Here is a 9860-nt window from a genome sequence, read left to right on the forward strand (position 1 = left end):
CGCCTTGAACATATGGAGATTTGAAGTCGTCTCAAACATACTTTTAAGGCCACCGTCATTTGCGATCTCAAGCAGTGGATCCTCTTCTAGCACGGACAAAGTCGATTCACCTGGCTTATTCACAAGTGGATTGCAGGTCCATTCCTTCCCAGTTCGGGGTTCTTTTGTGGTTGGGAAGTAATGCTCAAAGTCTTTTGAAAGCTGAGATAGGTGATCATGCCCCAGCTGGGAGAAAGAAGGCCCTGGCTCAGTTTCTTTCAAAATCTCTGCTAATGTTTGAAACATGTCAAAAATCCCAGTGTTCACTCATCGCCCCCATAATTCCAGTTTGGCTTTGAATGCAGCCACTTTATCCCCCGACTTGAACACAGTTGTTGTTCTCCTTTGAAGTGACAGATTGAGTTCGTTGAGCAGGCTGAATATGTCACACAAGCAAGCAATTTTGTGACCCATTGTGTGTCACTGAAATGTGCTGCCAGTGGTGACTTTTTCTAAAAGAAATCTCTGGAGCGGCTCTCAACTCAAAAACTCTGGCCAGTGATCTACATTTAGAAAGCCATCTCACTTCTGTGTATAAGAGAAGATGTGTGTGCTCTGCGTCCATCTCCTCACAGAGCTGCATGAACAGACATGAATTAAGGGCATGTGCTTTAATGTGGTTGATAATTTTAATCAGATCCTGTAAAACGTTGTTAAGTTCAGGTGACATTTTTCGGCTAGCCAGCACTTCCCCATGGATGACACAGTGCGTAGACTCACATTCAGAAGCGACCTCTTCGACCCGAGTAGTGAAACCAGGAAGCTGTCCAGTCTTGGCAGCCGCTCTGTCCTGTGCATATACCGACACAAAATGACCAGTTCAGTTTTCCTGATATGTAATCATTCAAAGACTTGAATAGTTCTGCAGCTGTGGTGTTGGTTGGCAACAAAAATGCACATAACATATCCTCATGTGCATCTTCCTGAAAAATATATCGAACAAAAACAAACATTGTTGCCTGTTGTCAACATCAGTAGACTTCCTCTCTAACAGTTGTGCCTCAGTATCCTGTGCCATTTCATCAGTTCATCTAGTTATGGTGCTAGCCGAAAGAGGAACACATTCCATCTTTTGAACTGCAGCCTCTCCTAAAAGTTCACGACAGATGTCCTCAGCAGCAGGCAGGATCCACTCTTCACCAATAGTAAAGGGCTTCTTAGCTTTAGCAACGCGGTTAGCCACTAAGAATGATGCTCTCAGTGCAGACACGTTTGATGAAGTGGTGGCCTTCAATAATTGCTTATCTTCTTCGTGTTCACTTTTTTTTCTTTTGAAAAACTCCAAAGGCTTGTCTTTTAATGCAGGGTGCTTGGTCTCAATGTGGCAAAGCAGTTTTGAAGATTTCATGGCTTCGTTGGATAGCCAATCATCACATATTATACAAAGCGGGCTTGGAGAATGTGAATCACCTGTTGCAATGAACCCGTAATTTAAGTAGGACTCTTGTTTTTTCTTTTAAATGCAACTTTCTTTCTGTTGGCAGTCTTACAGTCTTCTGCTCTCATCATTGGGTCTTTCCCCCTTTTCAAAGAAGCTCTCCAGCAACATTTGTTTTTTACTCATTTTGGCTAGGGTTAGCCTGTTGTCTTACCAAAACTGTGACTGAGACAAGTGCACAGTGCAGGAAAGAGGCGCAGATGGAAGTGGTAAATAAAACAATGGGCGGGCCATGTGTGGACTAAAATAAGTGTCGGATTCTGACTTAAAGCCTGCCACCAGATGCAGCTGTACAACTCACTTACCACTATAAAGTCGGCCACCAGATGCACTTAATTGTCACTTGCCACTCACTGATAGGGTTTTGATATGAGTCTGCAAGCAATTGATTTATTATGGTCTCTGTGCAGTCAGTCCTCTCTGCTAATGATAATCTGTATTTGCAGCCGCTCCCCAGCGCTAGCATCACCGCCTCAGCTCCACCTCAGAACATCAGGCATTAGATCCTCATAGGGAGCACACAACCTAGATCCCTCGCGTGCCCATTCTTCCGCCAGTAGTGGTCCGTAGCCCAGGGGTTGGGGACCCCTGATCTAGATACAACACAAATGTAATAGAACTTCCTGGGCCCAGGAACTGTCTTGGAGGTCAGTGACTGCCTTGTCACCTGCCAAAATACCCTAAGTATGATTCCAAAGGCTTTGAATGACAATGTTGATTTCTGCTGAAGATGAAGGGGGAGGAGGGTTGCATCACACATCACCAGCAAAACATCCTTACTGTTTCCTTTAAATACTTCTTTTCTCTGCCAAATTCCCTCTTCCTCTACCAGCCTCTTTTTCTGTTTCCTTTTCCCTTTAAAACACACACACGCACGCACGCACACACACACGCATGCACACACACACGCGCACACACACACACACCTTTTTGCCCCTTTCTTTCTCGAGCCATCCTCTTCAAGATTTCTCCCTATTCCAAGTGCCTATGACTTGCCAGGACTATTCTTGGTGCTGGAGGGTACGGCAGCAGACTTCATTGATACATTCTATCCCTTTAGTAGATGGAGTAATCTAACCTGGTCTCAGCTTCTTAAATTTGCATCCAGCCAAAGGCAGCTGGTGGGGGACTAGGGAATATTTAATTACTAATAATTTATTTTAATGTTAACATATAAAATGAGAAGTAAGCACTTGCTCTCAAAGGACTCCAAGCTCAGTTTTTATTTAAAAGAATTCTATGATTCAATGAAATTAAATTCCTAATAGTGTCTGATAATTTTAACAAGCATGTTTTAGGTACTCACGGTGCCCCTAACACTTAGCACTTACATTGAACCCTCACAACCATGAACAATAGGTACTATTATAATTCCCCTTTCCTTGATGAAGAAACTGAGAGACATTTGTTGACTTACCTGAAGTCAATGGGCAGCAGCTTGAGGATTCAGACCCAGATGTGCCTGACTTGAGATGCTGTACTTTTAGCCTCTGTGCTTACTGCACCATCTCGCCCCTTCTCATCTTCTCTTACCCGAAGTGTGGCATCGTTGAGAATATTGATGGGCATTGGAATCTATATGCCTGTTCCATTTTTGCCATGTTTTCTGTCCTAGTCCATTCGAGCGGCTATGAAAAAATATCATGACTGGGTGGCGTATAAACAGCATACACTTATTTCTCACATTCCAGGAGGCTGGGAAGTCCAAAATCAAGGTGCCTGAAGATTTGGTGTCTGGTGTGAGCTATTTCCTGGTTCATAGGCATCCGTGTTCTGGATATAAGCTCACGTAGTGGAAGGGACAAGAGAGCTCTCTGGGTCTCTTTTATTAGGGCACTCATCCCATTCACAGGGCTCCAGCCTCATGACCTACTCACCTCTCAAAGGCCTTTTTTGGATGGAAAAAGGTTATTCAGGATACTGGTTATGGAAGTAATTTGTCTGCTTCTCAACATGCTTCCAAGTCATGGGCTTTAATAAAGCTACGCCAGGCCCCTATATGGAGTCTCTTTTGTCTTTCTCTTTGGTTTCCTCTTTATGTACCCATGTTTCAAATTATTACTACAACTTCCCATATGTTACCATTTTTTTTTGAATGCAGTCTTCTTAGAAGACTGCCTCTCTGGAGATCAATAAGAACCCCTGGAGGAATTCATAAAGAACCAAGATAGGTTTTTATTTCTGTCCTAAAAACAATGGGGTAAGTGGCAACTCGTCTTTGGTGGGCTGCCAACACATACTTCTTATCAACATAGACTAGAGTGATCTGGTTTGAGCAACAGAAGTCACTGAATTCTTACAAGCATCAGGGATTTTTGTGGAGATTCTAACTTGATGTTAATCAAGACAATTCCCATTCAGTGTCAGGGATTTTATGGATTTGTTGCTGCTTCTATTGTCTAACAATAGTTTAGAGGTGAATGTCCACACAAAGTATCAAAGTGTCACCATGTGAGTCCTGGCTTACAGAGGATACTGAATGTGTAGATTTAAGGCAACATGTGTTAAAAGGTGTATTCAAGTTTTGAGAAAGAAACAAGTTAGTACAATGGAAGAATTTCCTTACTTTTCCCTCTACTGTTCCAGAGAGGGGGTATAATGGTCTAAAAGCCATATTTGTCTAACCAAACCTGTAAACATTATTTTTTTCATAAGTTTACTGGATAATAAATGGGAATTGATCTACACCATACACAAATTATGCATTAAATATTTTGGAAAACTAAGGATTTAGCTTACCACTATTACCTATGTAATATATCTGATAATCATACATCCAATATTTTTTAATATTTATTTTATTCATTTTATTTATTTATTAGGTTGCGCCAGGTCTTAGTTGCGGCAGGTGGGCTCCTTAGTTGTGGTATGCGAACTCTTAGTTGCGGCATGCTTGTGGCATCTAGTTCCCTGACCAGGGATCAAACCTGAGACCCTTGCATTGGCAACGTGGAGTACTAACCACTGCGCCACCAGGGAAGTCCCATACATCCAATATTTTTCAATAATTTTTTCTTCAATGACTAAGCCAGGGATCTTTAAACTGGGGTCCATGGAAATGTTTGCAAATTTTGAGATTTATGCATTCTCTGGAAAGAGAGGCCATAGCTTTCTTTAGATTTTCTGTAACGCTTCTGTTACCCACCCCCAAAAAAGGCAACAAAACTTATACTTAAGATTTTGAGGCTTTTTAAGGACTTATTTATTTATTTTAAAATCTTTTCTTCAATTTGAGGCTTGAAAAAACAGACAACCTATCTCCTTTCCCTCTGTGCCTATTCAATCATCCCACTCCTCTGAAAATGAATGGGGTGTGTGTGTGTGTGTAAAGCCTTCTCTGAAGGCAGCAGGATGCAAGGAAGAAGACAGAAAAAAAGAAGAGTAATGGAAATTTTTTTAAAGAAAATAATTTTTTTCCAGAAATCTGCCTTGAGTGTTTAAATTTCTCTCCAGAGTCTTTTGGCTATTGTTATCGTTATTTAGTAGTCACTGTGAATTCTTTTGTGGATGACTGTAAATTACTAGATTCTATTTTAGCTAAAGGAGCCGACACAGCAAATTTATGTTCTGTTATAAATTAAGTGATGTGATGACATATGCTTAGTGGTTAGGCCGACATGCAAAATAAATCAGATATAATCATTTGAATATAAGTTTGAGATATAAAATAAACCATTTTGGGGTCAAAACAAAAGACCATAGGAGTAACGGTTTGCCAAAGCACAAATATGCTAATTCTGCTTGCAGTCAGCAAAAGAAAACTTATTTCAATTGGATATTTTATTTGTCTTCTGTGAGTACCATACAGAGAAGTTAATAGCTCAGATGTGGAAACATGGAATTTAGAGATGGAAGGTTTATAAGTGGACACCTTCACTTTTCTTTTTTTTTAAACAGGTGAGGACATAGGACCAAAGACACTCCAAAACACAGAGCCAGCCAGTCACAAAGTTAGTCCTGTGTCCTAACTCCTAGGCCTACTTTCCACAGCATCTCATCCAAAGAACTAAAGTGAGAACAATTGACTTGACTTAGCATACAATGCCATTAAAGAATATGCAGTAAAAACACATTTACATATCTGGAGCTCAGATAGGAACTATGGTAGTGAAACCTAAAAAGACACTCCTGCCTATCACTGAATAACTGATAACAAGAACACAACAAAGGGCTAAGCGTGAACTTTGTCATTCTGGTTCTCAGGCCAGAAACCAATTTCTAAAACTGACTTCATTAAAATCAGTTTCTTCATTTAAAGTTATACTGTGGAGGAGGTAAAATTAGGGAAGTGAAGGACAGTCACTTTTTAGAGTATAGATTTCTGTGTATTTGAATTTTCTCCCTGATCAGGTAATTATATGTTACTTGCATAATTTAAGTACCAAAAAAAAAAAAAAGAAAAAAGAATTCTCTACCCTGAGGTTTTGCTTCCCAGTGGTCTTCTACGGCTCACACTGGGATATCCCAGAGGGAAGGCATCATTCGTTTTGTCTAGTGAGTCTCACCTCCCTCACAGGGTGTAAGGGTCTGAGCCAAGCCTGGCTAGTGGTTGCTGTGTGCACGATGTATCAGGCACTCGGCTGGCACCCTGCACATCTCAGCGCATTTACTCTTCGGAGCAACCTCATAAGAGAGCTGCTACTATCCCTCTTTTCTATGCGAGGAAATTGAACTCAAAGAGGTTGGGACACTTGCCTAAAGTCCCACAGCTCATAGGCAGCAGAACTGAGATTCAAACCTACATAGGTGTGATTCCAAAACTCACTCGAAACACTCTTGGGTGGGATTACACTTTATTCACCTTTGTTTTCCCGACAGGTGCTAGCACATTGCTCGACAGATAGTAGGGACTTGATAAATGCTGTCAAAAAGAATGAATAGGGAATACCCTGGTGGTCCAGTGGTTAGGACTCCACGCTTCTATTGCAGGGGGCACGGGTTTGATCCCTGGTCGGGGAAATAAGATCCCACAAGATGCGTGGTGTAGCCAACAAAACAAAACAAACAAAAAACCCAAAAAGAATGAACAAATGATAGATTTAAGCATAAGAACTTTTAAAAATGTTATTGTCTACATTTCAGTTATGTTTTGTTCACGTTTCGGGGGGTAAAAACCACCTAAAACTTAGCAACGCAGTAATCGATCAAGTTTCTTTGTCATCTGACAGGCCCTCTAGCAGAGTGGGGTTGGCTTTTTTTTCCCCCTTTGGTCCTGCTAATCAATCAATCAATTAATTAATTTTTGGCTTGATGGGGTTTTTTTAATTGAAGTATAGTTGATTTACAATGTTGTGTTAGTTTCACGTGTACAGCAAAGCGATTCCGTTATACATACATGCGTATATATGTGTATATATTCTTTTTCAGGTTCCTTTCCATTCTAGGTTATTACAAGATATTGAATCTAGTTCCCTGTAGCAGAGAGGTTTAATGCTGAGGTCTGGGGCCAGGCTGCCTGCATTTACCTCGTGTCTCTGCCTTTTCCCCTCACCCTGGGCAAGTTACAGAGCTTCTCTGTGCCTCATTTGTAAGGTGGGGGTTATAGTTGTGATTTCTTTAGAGGGTTGTTTTGAAGATGAAGTGAGGTAATAGATGTAAAGCACATTGCAGCACAATAAACACTCAATGAAAAGTTTTACTAACTCAAATTCATTTCTTCATGGCCCTTGTAAAACCCGTGCTACCCTTTTGCAGTTAGGCATTTTCACAAAGTGCTGTGTACCGCAGACCCAGGGTTATCTCTGGGTTCTTCTCCCGGAGGTTCCTGAGTGTGGACTGTGTTGACATCCCATTATTAGTATCTCCTGCTGCCTGGGGTGCAGTCAAAGTTTTTCAAACGGCCTTGGGTACCCCCGGGGTTTGCTGCACCTCAGTGCACCTCGGAGCATGATACCGGAACTGAAATGGCAGAAACCTAAAGCAAAATTTTTAAATTCAGCCAGGAAACAGTTGGCTGTTTTTCCCTTTGCTGTGTATTTTTTAAAAAGCGGGGCGGGGGAGCTAAACGGAAAACCTATAAAACCTGTAAAGTCTTCCATGTTGTATTTCAAGGTTGTTTTGGTTTAATTTTCTAAATATCAGGACAGTTTTCGCTCCTTTCATTCAGCAGACATCTGTTGAGCGCTTACTGTGGTGTGCCCTGATTCCCCATATACATCTGGTGGCCATCCACCCTGGATTTTCTAGAACAATCCCAATTTTAGATGTCTTTGGCGTCTTTTCATGGAAATACATTAACAACGCAGCGGGGGAAAAGCCTTTGTCGGACCCGCTGGCCAGAGTTTTGTTTTGTATTTACTTTCAGCTGGGTTTTTGCTTGCCCCAAGCTTAGGAGCTGTCTAGAAACAAAGTCTCCACAAAGCCTGCAGGGCCGCTTGTGCCAGAGGACGAGGTACCAGCCTGTATCCTCTGTTTCCCCTTTGGAGGAAGAGACTTAAATATGAAAGGTTTTCATCTGTAATTCTGGTTGTTTCTTTGGGTCTGGCAATACTGGAAACTAACTTTGTATATTTCATATTCTTGTAATGTTTGCTTTTTTCCCTTTCACAGTGAGGTGTATCACTGTGATAAGTAGAAAAGAAAGTTTTTTAAACTATTGACTTGTTGCCACAAATAAAATGGACGTTCTCTTTCTAAGCAACCCAGTAGTAAAGAGCGGTGCACTCCAGGAAGCCAAAAGCTATATACTCTGTGGGGACAGGGACCCTCTGCTGTTCCCACCTTTGTATTCCCACAGAGCAACACTCGATAAATATCTGCAAAGGAATAACAAAGGCCTCTTTAGTGTACCTTGAAACATCTTTACTTTCCCAAATAGGATGACCAAACATTGTAGCTCACCTTAAACATGCCCAAAATTATGTATTTTACACGTATGTATATGAAGTCTGGATTTACACACAGACTGTTGTTTACTTGATGAAAGGATTCCCCAGGTCCTATAGAGAGCAAATCTCAGTAGGTTTAAAGTGTAATTTGATTTACTTCATTTTTCCTATGAGATAGCGGAGTAGATGAAAAGAACTTTGGTGAAACGGAAGCCCTGACATTTGAATCCTGCTTCTACCTCTGACCTGTTGTATGTCTTGGACAAGTTTTTGTTTGTTGACTTTACCTCTCCGTGCCTCAGTTATCTCTTCCGTACAAATGAGAATGCTTGGAGATGTTAAAGGTACCCGTTAAAGCAGCTGATGCCCTGCCAGGAGCATAGTTATAAACGGTAGCTGCTATTATTGTTGTTGTTTTATTAAAGCTTTTCAGAACATCCAGTGCATGCATTGAAGTATAATTACAGGGATAACCAGGAGTCCTGAAACAGATCGTGGAGGCTCATGCTTAACTGATTTGAAAAAGTAAAGCCTTTCATGCTTAATCCCAGGTGAGTAATATAAATGCTCAGACTCACAGCATTTCATGCTTGGCGTTGTAAGAGTACAGAAGCTTCCTTCACTTCCTTGTTTATGTGGGGGGGGGGCGGGAATCCCACCCTCCTCCAGGCCCTCCCGGCTGCCCTGCCCTTTTGAGGCTCAGCAGGGGTGAGGGCGGGGCTGGGCAGGGGGGCAGCACGTAAATTCGGGAGCAAGGACTGGTAAGCTGAGATGTTGGAATTGCAGCCTAGCCAGGGGAATTATTAAAGGTTCAATTCAACAAAAATACCTAAACTTCAATATAAACCTTTCAGTCTGATAAATAAACCAAGAGCTGCACCATATGGGGAGGTAGGAAGTCTCCTCCCAATGGCCCCCTCCTCTCTGAGGCATGAAAGACGCCGGACGGGCTGACAGGCCTGCACACTGAAGGCCTGGGTATCCCTGCCACGGTGCCAAAGAAGGAGGATCTGCTCCAGGTTCATGGTTCCAAGACCCCCTGAGCTTCAAGAAGTAATGACAGGAAAATAAAAGGAAGAAGAGGGGAGGGAGGCAACGGACGGTGGCTTCTTGCTCCAGCATCTGGTCTCCAGCAGTCAGGTTGTACAGGCACCAACCAAGCTGAGCCTGTGGGGTGGCCTTGCCTGTTGTCTGGGAGTGCAGTAGCTCTAGTTTAGCTAACACCCTTTGCAAGTCAGCAAGCGAACAGACTTTCTCCTCATGCCACACCTGCCATGATGTCCTTCTAGAATCGAGGAGGGGCCACTGGGAAGTGGATAAGGGGCCATGGGCTGCTGGGCCCTCCCACCCCGACCCCACAAAAGAATGGGTCTCCATGTCCCCTCTTGTCCATGTCGTGAGTGTGTAATTTCATTACAGTTCAAAGATCAGAGAGATAGAATGGCCTTCAAGGGAGGAGACCCAGAAAACAGGCCCCTTTTTCCAGAACACATGGTTAAAATAGAATAGCCTTATCCTTTACATGTATACACACACACACAAAGTTACCGTACATG

This window comes from Lagenorhynchus albirostris, chromosome 2 (genome assembly GCF_949774975.1).
Source record: "Lagenorhynchus albirostris chromosome 2, mLagAlb1.1, whole genome shotgun sequence".
NCBI classification, from domain to species: domain Eukaryota; kingdom Metazoa; phylum Chordata; class Mammalia; order Artiodactyla; family Delphinidae; genus Lagenorhynchus; species Lagenorhynchus albirostris.